This window comes from Notamacropus eugenii, chromosome 6 (assembly GCF_028372415.1).
Source record: "Notamacropus eugenii isolate mMacEug1 chromosome 6, mMacEug1.pri_v2, whole genome shotgun sequence".
In the NCBI taxonomy this organism is placed as follows: Eukaryota; Metazoa; Chordata; class Mammalia; order Diprotodontia; family Macropodidae; genus Notamacropus; species Notamacropus eugenii.
In genome coordinates, this window is record NC_092877.1 from 238,482,213 (window position 1) to 238,500,098 (window position 17,886).

A 17,886-nucleotide genomic window follows, 5' to 3' on the forward strand; every position below is an offset into this window, starting at 1 on the left:
TTTATGAACATTATCTCATTTCACCTAAGGAACCCTGAGGGTTTGGGAAGAAGGGGCATGTCAGACTCTGTTATCCATACCTGTACAAAGTAGTGGTAATGGCACTGGGACAAATTAGGAGATTTTAATGTTAATTCTGCCCCTGACTAGTTTTATGATCTTAGACAAAGACCTCAATGTCTGAGTCTCTCAAATGAATCATCTAAAAGAGAAGCTTAGTTTAAAAGCCAGAAGAATTTAGATTAGCCAAACTTGGTCCCAGAGAACATGGTGACTCATATTCACTGTGCTCTGTATAAAGTTAGGGGATTGTAGGAGTGTAATGTTGAATGATTTATCACTGTGTCAGATGGCTTTGCTTAATTGTTGCTATTATTGTTTTGTAACAAGAGAATGTTCAGTGAGGGGTGGGTAGGAATGGAATTTAGAAATGACCGTAACATGAATGAAAGGTATCAATAAAGCTTAAGTGCACTGATATTAATAAATCTAATCTGGTTCCTGGAGGAATAAAAAGGACTAATCTGAGATAGGTACTCTTTAAGCTGCATGACAGCTTTAATAATTCTGTGATTTATACTATGATAGTAGTGAATTTTGGTTAACGAAGGCTCAGATCAATGCATTCCATATGTAACTCCCTGTCATTAGTAGCATTTTCTTTCTCAGATGATTTCTGTTCTTTTATTGGTGATAATTTCAACAAGACATACTCCAATGTACCAGGTATTATATTTGTCATGATCTACCAAACATAACTATTTTGTTCTTCTTTGTTTGTTTGTTAATTATTTGCCATGTAAGCTGAATTATGATTTGCAAGCTGGCAAAGTCAGGTAAAAAACAACCTCCATTAAATAGTCATAGACTTTATAAATTATTAAAGATCATTTCAAAATGTACAAAATGTATTTCTTTTAAATCTTCAGTACTTCTTTTCATCATTTTCTTTAGAAATAAGACTGTGCTGGAATACCACCAAAAACACTGATCCCAGTAATATATTTATGACCCTTTTTCTTGCATCGTATATATAGGTCACACTAACAGATCTTTTTCTATCATGAGAATGACTGATTGTCCTTGATGAATGATCTATCCTGCTTCAAGTCATCTAACCAATGCCCCAGTTCTGCACTGTTCCTGGCAATGCAAGCTTTTTCTGGAAGGCAGACTGCCAGCTAAAAAGCAAATATCCCTGATTGAAAGCCTGGATCCACAACTTTATTATACTCAAGCTGACCTCCAAATGGACAGTTTGATAGTAGTTTGCCAAGTACACGCTATTTCCTCTCTTTCCACCCAGATACATCCAGTGCTAAGCTTTAGATGATCAAATGTCACTTATTTGATGTTATTAGGAGATGTCCTTTAGCTCTGTAGGTATTTCCAGCTACAACTAAGTAGCTTGTATTTTTGCGCCCTTTATAGGAGTTAAATGGAATAATTTAATCTTTACTTTTTTTAATCATTGAACTTCATTTCCATCTTTTAGTCAAAATATGAATAGAGGGTATATAGAACAAAGAAAAGGGAAAAGCATTCATATACCCCAGTATCCAGTCTCCTTAGCCTTCATGTTCCTGGCATACACAAGACAATGTTATGTATACACAATCAACTCAGACCCCTTCAGAGCAAAGAGTCACATATAGTGTTAAAAATAATGTCTTCCTGTAGCACTTAAGTAAGCTAGTGAGTTTCTTTCCTTGGAAGAATGAAGCATTTGGAGGAAAGCCCAAAATATATGCAGAGGCCCAATCTTGCCACTAGCATTATGGAAGCATAAAATCAAAAAGTTGGAAGGAAGCTTTAGAGGCTATCTAATCCAATCTGTCAGCCAATTCTATATCCCCTTTTGCAATAGTAGATATGGCCAGTAATCAATCTGAAAACCTGCAATGGTAGGATGATCTCTCCTTGGTGAAACAGTCTATTCAGTTATTCATTATTTCTAACTTTTATAAAGTTATTTGTAACTAGAAAGCGATACATATAAAGAATGAAATGTTTTTTTAAAAAATCTCAAAAATTAAGATGAAGATAAAATACTGTTACAACTATAGCTTCATTCATCCATTCATGGAATAAAGTAAAAATGTAATTTATAGTCCAACCAGCTCTGGACCTACTCAAATTGGCTCATTGTGTGTAGGGCCCTCTATGGAAAGTTACTTCACTGATTCAATTTGCAACTCCCCCTACCTCTACCCCTATTAGAAAATGAAAACTTATGAGGTTCTAGTATCCTGAAATGCAGTGGTTTATCAAGCTAGCAGGCACAGATGGGAAATAAAGGTGAAACAGCAAGTACATTTAATTGCAACAGAAAAAAAAATAGGAAAATAATCGGAAAGAAACCTCAATACTCCATTCCCCCCCAAGCAAAATCCCATCTCCCTTCCTCTTCACACATTTTGGCAAATGAACTCCAAGTTTCATGGCTTAGGGAGGAACGAAGGAATAAAGATCTTTCCCTGAAAGTTCAATGAGGGATTTGGAGCATTTGATGCTTATGGTCTTCCTGCTTGATAATTGATCATGCTGGTAACTGCTACCAACTAAGCTAGTCACTCCTAGTCTCTATACATGCCAAGATTAGCATGCTTCATGTACTCATCACTTGCCATTCCATTTCTTAACTTTGTTCTTTATCCTATGTAGCTCCATCCTGCAAAGATCTCCACTATGGTTGCCTTCTCTTTGGCTGTCCTACCTTGAGCTCCTGTAATGTAACTAATCTGTAATGCAGGAGTACACTGCTCCAGTTCTAGTGCCAGACAGCAGGAAAAGTATTATTCTTATGCCCTTCAGATCTGCCTGATGCATCTTGGGCCAGGGATGCTAGTAAATACAGTGCTTCCCTCCCTGCCCTCATCCCTTCATTAAATCTATTACCTAATATGATGCCATAAAATGAATTGTAAATTACATATTTAATTTCTAATTTTATAAATTCTAACAATTTTTACAAAATTCAAATTTTTTTTTTTACAGATTTGAGCATTTAATTTATAACTTGCAAGTTAATTTACATCATTTAATTTAAAGTATTCAGAGGCTGTTTTTATTTTTTGAGGAGAAATATTATGTTGACAATTTTCTTTATCTTAGCTCCATAAGAAGCCTGCATTTCAATTAGTTAGCAGTCATTTTCTTTTAACTCTTCTTGGACTACTGCTTTCAGTTTGTCTTTGAATTTAACAGTTCCTTGGGCAGAGCCAAGATGGTGGAGTAGCAACACACATTTTCTGGAGTGATGCCTCCAAGCACAGCCAAGTACCTGTAAAAAATGTCTCTAAACAAATTCTGGAGATACAGAACCCACAGAATGAGGGAGTGAAGCAAATCTCTAGCACAAGAGAGCCTCAAAGGTTGCCGGGAAGTGTCTGTTGTGCCTCACAGGGCAGATTCAAACATGGGCTAAGCCAACAAAGACAGGACCTAAGCAGGCCTTTGGGAGACTGAATCTCTCACACTTGTGGTAGTTTCCAGATTTTCAGGACCCTAAAATGCCAAGGACGTATTGGAAGGTCAATGAAAAAAGCCTGTGGGACCAGTGTGGGAGAAGGAGTGGTATGACCCTAGCCCCAGGGCAGCAGAAGGGGAAGGCAGCTGAGAAACCTGCAGCAGCCACAACAGCAGCAGGGCAGAGGCACTTTTCTGGAGCTCTAGGCCCAAAAATTGTGGGAGAATGGAGCAGCTGACAGTTACACCCACCATCCTAACTGGAAGCAGAGACATACCTTAAAAAAGAGATCAAAAGTCAAGTAAATGGCTCTGGAAATAAGCAAAAACCAAGAAAGGAATCAGACTATAGAATCTTACTTGGATGATAAGGAAGACCAAAGCATGCAATCAGAAGACAACAAAGTCAAAGATCATCCATCTAAAGCCTCCAAGAAAATATGAATTTGTCTCAGGTCATGGAAGAGCTCAAAAAGGATTTTGAAAATCAAGTAAGAGAAGTAGAGCAACAATTGGGAAAAGAAATGAGAGTGATGCAAGAAAATTATGAAAAACAAGTTAACTGCTTGCTGGAGATCCAAAAAATGCTGGAGAAAATAACACTGCAAAAAATAGACTAACCCAAATGACAAAAGAGATCCAAAAAGCCAATGAAGAGAAGAATGACATAAAGAACATAATAGTCCAGATGGAAAAGGAGGTCCAAAAGGTCATTGGAGAAAGTAATTCCTTAAAGATTATAATGTAGCAGATGGATGCTAGTGACATGATAACAAATCAAGAAATTATAAAACAAAGCCAAAGGAATGAAAAAAATAGCAGATAATGTGAAATATACCATTGGAAAAAGAACTGGCCTGGAAGATAGATCCAGGAGAGACAATTTAAAAATTATGAAAGTACCTGAAAACTATTATCAAAAAAAGAGGCTAGACATCATCTTTGAGGAAATTCTGAGGAAAACTGCCCTGATATTGTAAAACAAGAAGGTAAAGTAAATATTGAAATAAACCACTGATCACCTCCTGAAAGAGAAGCCAAAGCTCGTTGGGATATTGTAGCCAAATTCCAGAGCTCCCAGGTCAAGGAGAAAATATTGCAAGCAGCCAGAAAGAAACAATTTGAGTACTGTGGAAATACAATCAGGATAACACAAGACATAGCAACTTCCATATGAAGGGAATCACTGTGCTTGGAATATGATATTCCAGAAGTCAAAGAACTAGGATTAAAACCATGAATCACCTCCCCAGAAAATAATCATTCAGGGGAACAAATAGTCAGTCAATGAAATAGGGGACTTTCAAACATTCTTGATGAAAAGACCAGAGCTGAATAGAAAATTTGATTTTCAAACACAAGAATCAAGAGAATCATGAAAAGGTAAACAGGAAAGAGAATTAATAAGGGACTTACCAAAGTTGAACTGTTTACATTCCTACATGACAAGATAATATTTATAATTCTTGAGACTGTTCTCAGTACTAGGGTAGTTGGAGGGTTTATATACATATAAACAAGGGGCACAGGGTGAGTTTAATAGGAAGTGTTGATATCTAAAAATAAAATTAAGGGGTGAGAGAGGAATATAAGGAAATTAAGGGGTGAGGAGGAAAAATGGAAAAATAGAATGGGGCAAATTATCTCATACATAAAAGAGGCAAGAAAAAAACTTTTTTAATGGAAAGGAAGAGAGGGGAGGTGAGAGAAGAAAAGTTAACCTTACTCTCATCACATTTGGTTTAAGGAGGGAATAACATGCATACTCAATTTACTATGAAATTCTATGTTATAATACAGGAAATTATGGGGGAAGGGGATAAGTTGCAGAAGGGGGAATGATAGAAGAGAGGGCAAATAGGAGGAGGGCATAAATAGACACTTTTGAGTAGCAACAGGGTCAAAAGAGAGAATAGAATAAATGGGGGCAGGATAGGATGGAGGGAAATATAGTTAGTCTTTCACAACATGACTTTTATGGAAGTCTTTTCCACAACTACACAAGTATAAAATATATCTAGTTGCTTGGCTTCTCAGTGGGGATGGGTGGGGAAGGAGGAAGGGAGAGAAATTGGAATTAAAAGTTTTAAAAACAAATGTTAAAAATGGTTTTTACATGCAACTGGGAAATAAGATATACGGGCAATGGGGTATAGAAATCTATCTTGTCCTCCAAGAAAATAGAGAAAATGAGGATAAGAGAAGGAGGAGTGTGATAGAAGGGAGGACAGATTGGGGGAAAGACTCATCAGATTGCATGGTGTCTTGGAGTGGGTGGAAGGGAGAGATGGGGAGAAAATTTGGAATTCAAAATCTTGTGGAAATGCATGTTGAATAGGAAAATTAAATAAATATATTAGAAATAAAAAAAGAATAAAACGCAAAGCTAGATATTGGTAAACCAATGAATTTTCATAAGAAATGAACCTATTTTCTAATAAAAAAAGAATTAAAAAAGAATTAAAAAAGCATTTAACAGTTCTTTTTCCACTCAGTTCGAGTTGTTTCAATATCATCCTGTCATTCTGTCAGGTACTTTCTTCATGACAGCCTTTCTTCTTTACTGATACTTCTACATCAATCATTAACCTGCATGTCTTCCTTCTGTGAGAGACTCTGACTTCAACTCCACTTCAGTTTAAGATACAAAAAAGATTTTTGCTACACAGAACAAGATGATATCTATCTGTCTACCTATCTATCTTTCTATCTATCTGAGTTCAAATCTTACCTCAGATACTTGTCACTCACTAGCTGTGTGACCTTGGGCAAGTCACTTAACCCCAATTGCCTTGTCCTGAGTCATCTCCAGTAATCCTGATGAATATCTGGTCACTGGTTTCAGATGGCTCTGGAGGAGAAGTGAGGCTGGTGACCTGCACAGCCCTCCCTCACTCAAAACAAAGTCAAGTGCAAGTCATGTCATTATTTCTCTGACAGCATGGTCTTCTTTGGCAATGGACGAACTCACAACTTTAAAAATGTAAAGAAAAGTTGACTTAGCTCACTGGTCTGCACAAGCAGGTTACTTTGGTCTGCAAGTTGTAATTTGCCAAACTCATGGTATATAGAACCAAACTGTTTTTGTTTTTTTGAAGTGAAAAAAATGTTAATGTGTATTGTCACTTTGTGGGAAGCTATGGCCAGTAAATAGCGTGCCAGACATAGTGTCAGTAAGACTCTAATTTGTGAGTTCAAATTTGGCTTCAGACATTTACTAGCTGTGTGACCCTGGGCAAGTCACTTAACCCTGTTTGTCTTAGTTTTCTCATCTTTAAAATGAACTGGAGAAGGAAATGACAAGCCATCCCTGTATCTTTGCCAAGAAAATGCCAAGTGGGGTGATGAAGCGTGGGACACAACTGAAAACAACTGAACAAAAATCATCACTTTCCCCCTTTTTCCACAAATCTAATGATATATTTAAATAACAAAATAGCAAAGATAGGTAAGAAGGGCACTGCAGTGTAGTGCTGTCTGCGTTCATTCAGAGACATATGTGCATATATGTTATATATATGTGATAAATATATGTGTAATGCACATATACATGTATGTATTTGTATGCATACGTGCATGTAAAATACAAATGTATAACATATATGTGTACATGCCTACATGTATATGTATATATATATGTGTGTATCTTGTGTATATATATATGTATGAAGTATATACATTCATGTGATGAATTGAGGTGATAAGGTGGGTAGGGTGAGGTGGATTTTGGAGAATGTTTTGAAGATGATAAATGGAGGCTGATGCAGAAGAAGAATTATCATATTTATATGCTATAGGCAACATGGAAAAAAGAAAAAAAAACAGTGGAAACTGATGAGGAGTCCAGGTAACAAATTAGAAGTTTGGAAATGAATCACAAAAATGAGCAGTGATGGAGAACTTCACATCTGCTGGGTGTTTTTGTCTGCCAAAAGCTGTTGAACTGATAATTTCTTGACTTGACTAATGATAGTATCAAGGACCAGAAGTTAGAAGGTCCAACCAAAAGAAATTTTACTGTGAATATGCTTCTTATGAATAAGAAAGAATTAATATGTGCATGGAACCAAGAGAAATCTTAATATTAAGTGAATAATCTTTTTTAGAATATGTGACAGATGAGCAGAAAGCTGGACATCTTCTGACATATCCCAAGTCTTTTATAGACAAAAGAATCAAGTGGTTCAGAGAAAGAAGAGGGGAATTAAGCAAAGTAGTGTTGGGAAGCTCTCAAGAGTGAAAGTATGCATTCCAAAGAGATCCAAAAGTGGGGGGAGGGGAAGGGAGGAGAACCTATTTGTATAAAAATACTTATAACAGCCCTTTTTGTGGTCACTAAGTATTGGAAATTGAAGGGATGCCCATCAGTTGAGCAATGGCTGAAGAAGCTGTGGTATGTGATTGTAATGGAATGTTATTGTGCTATAAGCAGAATTATTTGAAAAAAATCTGAATTTACATGAACTGATACAGTGAAGAAAACAGAACAAGGAGGGCATTGAACACAGTGATAGAATTATTGCGCAATGAACAACTATCAATGATTTAGCTATTCTCTGGGATTTAAGATAATCCCAAAGAGTCATAATGAAAAATGCTATCCACCTCTAGAAAAAAAATACTGAAAACATCTGAATACAGATCAAAACTTATGATTGTTCATTTTCTTTTTTTTTGTTAATTTTCTTCCACACAACAATTAATACTTTTTTTTACATAATTGCATATTTATAACTTAAATCACATTGTTTGTCATCTCAGAGGAGCATCTGGAGAGGGAGGGAGAAATCGAATTTTGAATTCAAAACTTTAAAAAAATGTTAAAAATTATTTTTTATGTTATTGTGGAAATGAAATATGATTAAATACATAAAAAGAACAATTTAGATGCATATTGACCTCACCAACCAAATTAGATTTGTAAAAGATGCATATTGAATATGGAAGTACAGAGCAGATAAGAATCACAGATTAGAGTTGGAGGGGATGACAGTACCCAATTAGGACAATTTCTTCCTTTTATAGATAAGAAAATCCAAGGTTTAAAGAATTTAAGTGGCATGCAGAAGTAACACAGATACTAAGCAATAGGAGAAAGTTTTAAATCTAGGATTTATATATACATATATGTATGTATATGTGTATATAAACATGCATGCATATACATATATGTTTATATGTGCATGTACAAACACATGTGTATATACATGTGTATGTATGCATATGTGTGTATATACATATATACATGTATATACATATACATATATATGTATATACATATAATGGTAACTGATGGCAAGAGAAAGCTAGGCTATTCAATTCCTATTTGGTTTCTTTTTTGCTGTTGTGATTATCGTTATTTTGTATGTTCCAGAAAAAAAAAAAAGATTGGTCATTAGATGTAGAGAATTAATGGTGAGAATATATAAGGAGATAAAAAGAAAACATTCAGCTGACCTTGCTACTTTCAACTCTGCTGTCCCAAAAGAATTATGTCCTAAGGAACTAAAAACCTACAGTAAGTGATTACTGAGTCCCTAAGTATGTGGTGTTTGAAATATTGTGGGAAACAAGAGATATCATAGGATAGGAGGACATACGTCTGAATTTTCAAAGAAGAGAATTGCATCTGTACATCATAGGCCAGTGAATTTAACTGATTCTTAGCAGAATACTAAAGCTTGCTTTTGAACTGATATTCAGTGAATATCTTGAGCATCTGGGTGGTGCAGTGGATAGAACACCAGGGCAGGTGTCAGGACCACCTGAGTTCAAATCTCACCTCAGACACTTGACACTCACTAGCTGTGTGACCTTGGGCAAGTCATTTAACCCCAATTGCCTCATCCTGGGTCATTTCCAGTCATCCTGATGAATGTCTGGTCACTGGATTCAGATGGCTCTGGAGGAGAAGTGAGGCTGGTGACCTGCACAGCCCTCCCTCACTCAAAACAAAGTCAAGTGCAAGTCATGGTGATTATTTCTCTGATGGCATGGTCTTCTTCAGCAATGAAGGATGAACACACAGTGAATATCTGGAAAAGGAAATGATGACCCAAAGAACCACCATGAAATCATCAAGAACGGATTATGCCAAACTAAATTTATTTCTCTTTTTTAGACAGCTAATAGATTTTGGCAGCACATGCACACAAACATCCATACATATAGGTATATATATACATATAAACACACATGCATATATGCATATAGATGTACATATATACACATTGCTTAAAGACATAAACATACACATGCATATTTGCTTATGCATAGATACATGCACACTTGTGTGCACATATATTTGTAATGCACATGTCTATATACATATACATGTGTATTTATGTGTTCATATGTATGTGTATAGATAGAAATATATGGATATATTCATAAACATATGCAATACATTTCTGACTTTTGTTTTCCCTTAGTATACATTAATGGTTTCAGTGTTTTGGACTGAGAAGTTGTTCAGATCTTCTGGACCTTGACCTAAGGAGGCCTAGAGATGTTCTGTGCATACTCCATGAATGAAGCTGCTTCATGCAAACACCTCCCTGGCCTTCAAGCTTTGACACTGTGTGATAGTTGCGGGAGACTCAGGGGCCACCACTGGTGCTTCCCAGAAAATGAAGAGGTGCTACCTGCTAGGTGCCATCAGGGTATCAGGAGCTGACTGCAGCTTCTGGGAGTGTTTGGTTCCTCAACCATATCTACAAGCTTCAAATCAAGGAACACATCTCTGAGCAGCTGAATCAGAGCTCTCCAGTGATTGGATACTAAAGCGCATATATTATATATATATATATATATATATATATATATATATATATATATATATATATATATATATATATATATATATATATATATATATATATATATATATATACAATAATGATTTCCGGCAATGATATGCAAGGGCCTTTTCTGTACCATGTGGATGGTAAGGAAAAGTGTGTTTATACAGTCACTTTTTCTGTGGGATTTGACTCCATTTATGCCTCAAATGTTATGAACTAGGGTTATTCTCTCTTGAGTTAGAAGTGGAAGATGCCTATGACTTGTCCCAGAGAGCCTTTTTCCTGGCCACCTAATGGAATGCTTACTCAGGAATTTAGTCAAACTTTATCTTATCTAGGAAGATGAATGGATCTATTTCTTCACTGATAATGTAGCTAATCTTAATGACAAGTATCAGGAGTCATCCCCTGCAACAATATAAAAAGCTCTTATTTGTTCTAACTTCATATATATATATATTCTCATATGCATTTATATAGCTGCCTATAAAAGAATATATATAATGTTTATATTTTCAGATGATACAAAGTTGGAAGGAACTGCAGTTAGAAGGCAAAAAAGAAACTGATTAGGCATAAAAATAAACCCTTATAAGTAACTTTGACTATGAAAGTGAAACGCTTAGACAGTAATTTTGAGATTTTCAGTTTTTTGGATTATAAGCCCCTAGGATGAGTCAGCATTCAGATGTAGCCAAGAGAGCTAATGTAATCATAGTAGTATACAAGGAAATAGGTATTGATAGCCGTCTAAGATACACAACAGTTGTATTGTTGTGTTCAGTTTGAGTTGCCACATTTTAGGAAGGACATTGATGAACTGGAGAGTATTCAAGGAGGGCAACTCAAAAATGTTGTGATTCTGCAATTTATAATCATTTCCAATTTCCCCAGGGAACTGGTCTCACCTCGGGGTATCCTCTGCAAGAGGATATCATTCATTAGTTAGACTTAAGATATTTGGGTCTGATAAAGGCTTAATGTATTCCTTTTCCTAAGTACTATTATTGAATGAGTTGCTGCTGTGAGATTTTAGGTAACATCATAAACTTGTGGGTTAATGTTGGAGCCTAAAGAAAAAATTCCTGTATCTCCTAGAGTACACACCATCGGACACCTTATGCTTACCTTTGAGAAAGTCAAGTCACACTCACATAGCTCTATATCCAGCAGAGAAAGAAGCCAAAAATTCCTATAGGCACTAAACTTAACAAATCTTTAGTTCTATCTTACAATGTTGTTAAATGACTAAAATAAGTTGCTGTACAAAGCCTTATATAATTGTTTTATTATTTGTAGTTAATTTAAAAAGAGATATATGTAGGGGCAAGAATCTTGGGGATAGAACACTGTTTTGACTCTCGGGGAGATGCATGTCCCTATAAAAATTATACCCCCCCCCCCCCCATATCATCAGAGTGATAGAAACACTGACCTTCATTACTATATTTGAGCAGGCTTTTGCTCTTGCTCCTGGGATAAAATATGAAGTAAGAGCATATACATGCTCTTATATTTTATATCATCCTGCATAGAAAAGGAAGTACCTGGGTTTTACCTGTCTGATGCTCATCAGAGAATATTCACAAACATGTGGGGGAGGGACTATTTCGACTGAAAAATATGCATTATTCCACTAACATTCTATTTCTTCTTTCAATTCTTCCTCCTTTAGTTACCCTCAATTTTTGCTTGATTGGAAATCTATTGTTTTCTAGTTGGTGTTTAAATTAAAGACCTTTAAATTCCCCTTTTGCACTCTTCCTCATAGTGTGGAGGTGTTGTTTCTTTGTCGCAGGCCTTGCTAGGGAAGCATGAAGTATGGCAGGAACCAAAGAGTTGGAAAGGCCTCAGGAAGGATTGTGTGTCTGACATTCAGGGACTGGCTTTGCTTTAGTTGACTGGAGTTTTTCATCATTTTGGTTATAGTAATACTGAAAGAAATTCTATTAAGTCTTAGAGGGATTACTAATTTGTTTTGAGGGAGACATTGAAGATAACAAGGTAATCTACTGCATCCTGAGCTACAGTCAATCATCTTCACTTTTGTACTGTCACTGGACTTCAGTGAGTCATGGAGAGAGTGAGGCTGATGACTTTACACAACGCTGTCTCCTTTAAATACAATTCAGGAGCAAGTCAAGACATCTTCAGTGATGTCATAGGTCCTCTTTGAAAACAAAAGATGAACAACAGCAACATATATCCTGATGAGATTACAGATCCGTGAAACACTGAAATAAGGTCAGGGTAAAGATGTACCCTAGAATCCATTTTTTTCAGGACCAATGTGGGTAACCCTTAGAACTCTAAAATTAGCATTGTGGACATTCTCAGTTAATCATTCAACAAGAAACCTAAAATCTAACCATCTATGGACTTATTAAGTTTCCACTTAATAAGTCTTGGCACGTATCATGGGATTCTCTGCTGCATGACTCTCAGGGCAGCTTTTAAATATAATGGAAGGACTTGGATATCTACATATAGAGAGAGATATATAGATATAGATATAGATATGTATAGATATAGATATATAGATATAGATATAGATATCTGATGAGTATAATGACAGGTAAGTTCCACAGTATGAGCTGAAAGAGATCAATAGCAAATCAGAAAATCTGAACAACATAGTATTTAAATTGGTCATTAGAAAACTGATAGAAGATTGCAAACATTTTGTCTTTAACCTTGATCATAGGTTTAATGGTGCTAAAGAAGTAGTGTTAAGGACTTTGTTCTCATTTAGAGGTGTGATTTCAGTATTTTTTTTAGATCGCTTAATTAATCCATTAATCTATTTTATCTTCTAGGGTGTACTGTACTAATGTGAGTTATGTAGCTCACTTTCACTGCTCTTTTAATGGCCTTCCATGTGAGGTGATGGAATGGTTATTCATGCACATGAATCAGTCATTAATCTCTACTCAGCATTACTAATTTTTATTACATCCATGACCTTTTCACATTTGTATTCTTTCTGTACCTGATCTGTGCTAATTATCCTTACATAATTAACTCTATGTCTGAAAAGAGCAGATTATGTTAGAATTTTGATTTCCTGATTTGTTTCTCTGTTCTTTTTTCTCTAAGAACTATGTAAATAATATGGCACAAATCAGAACGGTTTTATCTTCTTTCCAACTAATTTCTTTGTCCTTTCAATCATTACTTAAATTTGAAATGAAAGGCCACTGCCATCATAATTTTGATCCATGAAAATCTTAACAATACTTCTGTCATTCTAAGAATAATTTTTAAAACAAGAGATTGAATTTAACTACTTGGCTTTCAACATTCAAGTTAATGAAAGCTATACACTAACCTTTCCAGTGTGAATGCACATTTTAGAATATAGAAGTTGTTTTGAAAACCAGAATGCAAATTCTTAGATTTCTTTAGAAATTGTCCTTTCCATTTATTTAAACATTATTTTAGAAAAAAACACCTAGTAACTGAATCAAATGATTAAAAAGTGCACAAAAATAAGGGTGATTACAATTTTGAGTCATTTTGTAATACATTTTTTAAGGGTGACGACAAATGAAATTCATGGTATCAGAGAGACCAAATATCCTCAGGCAATCCCATTTTAAGGATTACAATGACTAGATAGGGCAAAGTTAATTGTAACCAAGATGAATTATGGAATTATCAATGAGACATTAAGTGAAGAGTTAATAGACATTTCATGCTAAATAGAAAAATATATCTCTGACTGGAAGCTATCTCTGAAGAAAAGTTCTACTTTTTTTTGGGTTCTGGCTTTAAAAATAATTCCAACCACTCTTCTTTATTTAGTAGCTCAGCATTTCTTATCACCCCTGCAGTCAGTGAGTGATGACCCATGCAACTATAATTAAACCTTTCAGGCAAAATAAGGGCTGCTGACATTCTCAAAAGAAGAATTAAAAAGTAGTATTCTGATGATTTAACACCTTTAATAGAAAAGTTTGAAAGAGACGGTATCTCCTTGGCGTTTTAAATTTTCAATCCAATCTTGACAGATACATTTAGGATGAACAAAGAAAAATCATATTCTCAGTCAAAGATAATCTTTCATATTAATATGTTGAAGGTTTTGAATCCATCCTGGGGATTACTACTATGAAGCAGGCAACTCAAGTTAAATACTTTCAGTAAATATCCATTGTGTCAGGGCATTCCAGTACTAAGTTTTGGAGAGTTGTATAATTTTCCTTTACATCTTCCCTGCTGATCTGTTTCTTTGTTGTTCATAACCTCATTTTTTACCCCTTTTCTGCTCTACCTTCTCAGTTTGATCACTTTGCCATCATAAATTATGTCTGACAAACTCTACTACACTTCCATTTTCATAGTTATATAAATGTTAGAAAGAGATGAAGTGGCACAGTGTATAGAAATCTGGACCCAGGATCAAGAATAGCTGGTTTCAGTTCCTACCTTTAAATTATAGTCTACGTGACCTTAGTGGAGTCATTACAACTTTCACTCCCTTAGGCAATGCTACCAAGACATTTCAGTTCATTGATACATGAAACCTTACACGCACTTCCCATTTCAAGGAAATCATATAAATATAAACAAATCCTAAACAGAAGTACTACTTGTTTTCACATTTTGGAATTTAATCTTGAAATCTTTTGTGTTTTGATTTTTCCCCACTCCCTTTCCCTATCCTGTTGGATTTACTGACACTTCAAGCTAGGTCTCATTCTTTTATTTTGTGTGTGTGTGTGTATGTGGTTTTTTAGGCAACTAGCCAATGTATCCTCCCCATATCCCTTCATACCCCAAGTGGTCTCAAAGTCCTCTAATTTATAGAATTTTTATGCCATTTTTGCATTTGAATAGGACTTCAGACTTCCAGCATAATTTCTTATCTAACTTTTCACTCTTTACAGTCAGGTCAGTGGTAGCAGGTTAGGGGAGGGGTTATTATATCTTTTTTTTTTTATCATACTTCCATCCACTTACTTGAAATTACATTCATTTGGCCTTAATCAGCATTTTCTCAAAAATCATCTTTTCTCTCACATATGACACCATTTCAAGATATTTAGGCTTAACCTTAAGAAGGTTATACTGGAAGAGTCCAGGTTTGAGATGTGTAGAAGACGGATTTTTTTTAAAGCTATCTAATTACAGTAATTAGCTTTTCTCTCTAATTGGCATTGTTCACACCTTTTTTAAGAAAATTTTCTCTTTCTGCCTTCTCTCAATTGCAGTGTAGATTATAATGCAAACAAGTTTCTGGCAAGGTTATGAGGAAGTCATCTACCTTCTTGGTTTTGTGACTATTATCCCCTTTTCTACTCCATTCCACAAAAGTAGACAAAGGAAAAAAGTATGATATAGGGCAAAGAGCTCTGGATTTTAAATCAAAGGACTTGGCTTTAAATCCTTACTGTGTAAGTTTGGCAAATCAATTCTCATCTCTGGGTTTCACTTTCTTCTATTTGAAATAAAGATTTTAAACTAGAATGACTCTCAGGTCCTTTCCAGGAAAGGACCTCAGGTACCATTACTGCTATTTGTATTGGTAGCTGCTGAACTGTTCTGGTTCTGTTTCTTTTCAATATAACCTATCATTAATCACACAGACACACATATGTGTGTATGTATATATGTATGTCTATGCAAATATATGATATATACAAATTTTATATATATAAGTGTATATATATGTATATATATATATATATATATATATATATATATATATATATATATATACATATATACAAACACATGTGTATCTTATCTGCCCCCCCACATCTGTTTAACCAGTAAGGGTTTCTCCACACCCTCACTACTTTGCTATAATAAAATCTAGAGGAAAATCATTCACAGTTAATAGTCAGAGATTATTTTTGCATATTCAGCTGAATTTTGAGAACAGAACTTTCATCCATGAGGTATAACTAACCATCATTTTTAAAATGACTCTACTTACATGCTTCAGCTTGGTGAGAATATCACCTTACTGAAGACACTGTCCTTAGGAGGTCCAATATATATGCTCTATCAGGACCTAACAAGTTAGAAAGACTTTGAATAAAGGGCTAAACTCATTAAATTTAAAGAGGCTAAAGATTTGACAGAAGGCAGTGACTACAGAATCTCACTAAACAATCCACTAAAGGGAGACCACAATCAATATCAGTGGGGAATTTCCTCACATTGACAAAAAAAAATGATCTTATGAAGTATTGAAGAGAAAGGCACATGACTCAAGCAAAGAAATATTCATGGTTTTGTTTGGTTATGCAAGCAGATATTCTAGGTATGAACTTTGAAATATTATCAACCTTTGTGACCCCAGTATCTACTTATGTTGACCTATTTATAGAAGAGAGCTATGACTGGTGTATTTATACATACAATTTGTGACCACAAAATATATGCAAAAATAGAAAAAAAACAAAGAGTATGTTTAACATTAGAGATTTGTACAAGTGACTCTGATGATTTAATTATTCATAATACTTCACTGAAAGCATGAAGAGTAATTTAATGGAGTAGTTATTGTTAGTTAAACTATGTGCATGATAAGCCTTGGTATTCTGCAGCCAAGTTGCTCAGTTGCAAATATCTATTTTTTTCTTAGTCAAATCATGTATTTGTTTCAACCCTTTACAACTATTAAAATGCTTTTCCCATTTAATACAATTAAAACACATTATGAGGTTATCTAAGCCAGGGAATATTGAAGATTATTTCTGCTTCCAAAATAGCAATCCATACTGGATATTGGAATAGGTCACTTAGATGTAGGAAGATCTATGTTCAAGTCCTACTTCTAACATGAAGGGCCTGTGTAAGGTTGGGCAATTCATTTAATCTCTCAGTACCCCAGACAGAATACCATAAATTCTAAAGGAAGAGACAGTATGCAAATACATTGGTGTATATAAGGTACAAATAGATTTGATGGAAGGTAACCTTAAAGGTTTGCTAAGCAGTATTTGATATAAATCCTGAAGAAAAAGAGGTATTCTAAGAAGGTGAGAAGCAAGAGCATTCCAGGCACATGGGATAACCAAAGCAAACACTAGAGATGGGAAATAGAATACACTCTTACTTATTCCACATATCCAACTTTATTGCCAACTATTGTATTTTCTTACACCATCCTCCTATACTTTCTCTTCATTTAAAAGCTACTATTCTCAAAAATCTCAATTGCGTTATAACAATAGCTTTCAAGGCAACTAGATGGTACGGTAGATAGAACTTGGAATCAGGAAGCTTCATCTTCATGAATTCAGATCTGTCTTCTGATAGTACCTATGTTACCCTAGGCAAGTCACTTAACTGTATTTGCCTCAGTTAATGATCTATAAAATGTGCCAAAGAAGGACATGGCAAACCACTCCAACTTCTTTGCCAAGAAAACTTCAAATTGAGTCATGAAAAGTCAGCCATAACTGCAAAGACAGAACAACAAAATAACTTTCTAGGTACTCTCCCTGTCTCAAGTCTTTCCCTAATTCAATCTTTCCTCCACTCAGATGCCAAAAGACTTTTATTAAATCATCAGCCTGAATATGGGACTCCATCTACACAGTAAACTAATTTTTACCTGTTGATCAAGGATCAATAAAGTTCTTCATTTAGCATTTAGAAA